The sequence below is a fragment of the Macaca fascicularis genome, chromosome 1, assembly GCF_037993035.2.
Source record: "Macaca fascicularis isolate 582-1 chromosome 1, T2T-MFA8v1.1".
Lineage (NCBI taxonomy): Eukaryota > Metazoa > Chordata > Mammalia > Primates > Cercopithecidae > Macaca > Macaca fascicularis.
In genome coordinates this window covers 223757011-223757480 of record NC_088375.1, presented here as the reverse complement: position 1 = coordinate 223757480, position 470 = coordinate 223757011, and positions in this window count along the sequence as shown.

Sequence of the window (470 nt, the reverse complement as noted above, 5' to 3'; positions counted from 1 at the left end):
GCAGCCCTACACTGGTCTCACCTTTGATCTGTTTGTCCAGTGACCTGCCCCTGCCCCCAGCCTCCCTGACTCTGGGATTCTGGGAATCACCTCCATGACTCCAGCCGGCTCAGAGTTCCAGGCAGGGAGGACAGGCTGCTCCAGGAGCCAGGAGTTGGACCTAGGCAACAACAGCTTGGAAACAAATCCTGGCTCTGCCCCCTCCCCTCTTTTTTTTTTGGATCCTGTTCTGTTGCCCAGGCTTGAGTGCAGTGCTGCAATCATAGCTCACTGCAGCCTCTACTTCCCGGGTTCAAGCAATCCTCCCACCTTGGCCTCCCAGGTGGCTGGGACCACAGGTATGCAACGCCATGCCCGGCTCATTTTACCCCTTCCAGGAATGTGTCTAAGTTTCTGCTGGGGTGAGGGGATGGGGAATGGGGATTGGCTAGGTGGTGGTGGTGTTTTCTTTCTTTTTTTTTTTTTTGTTG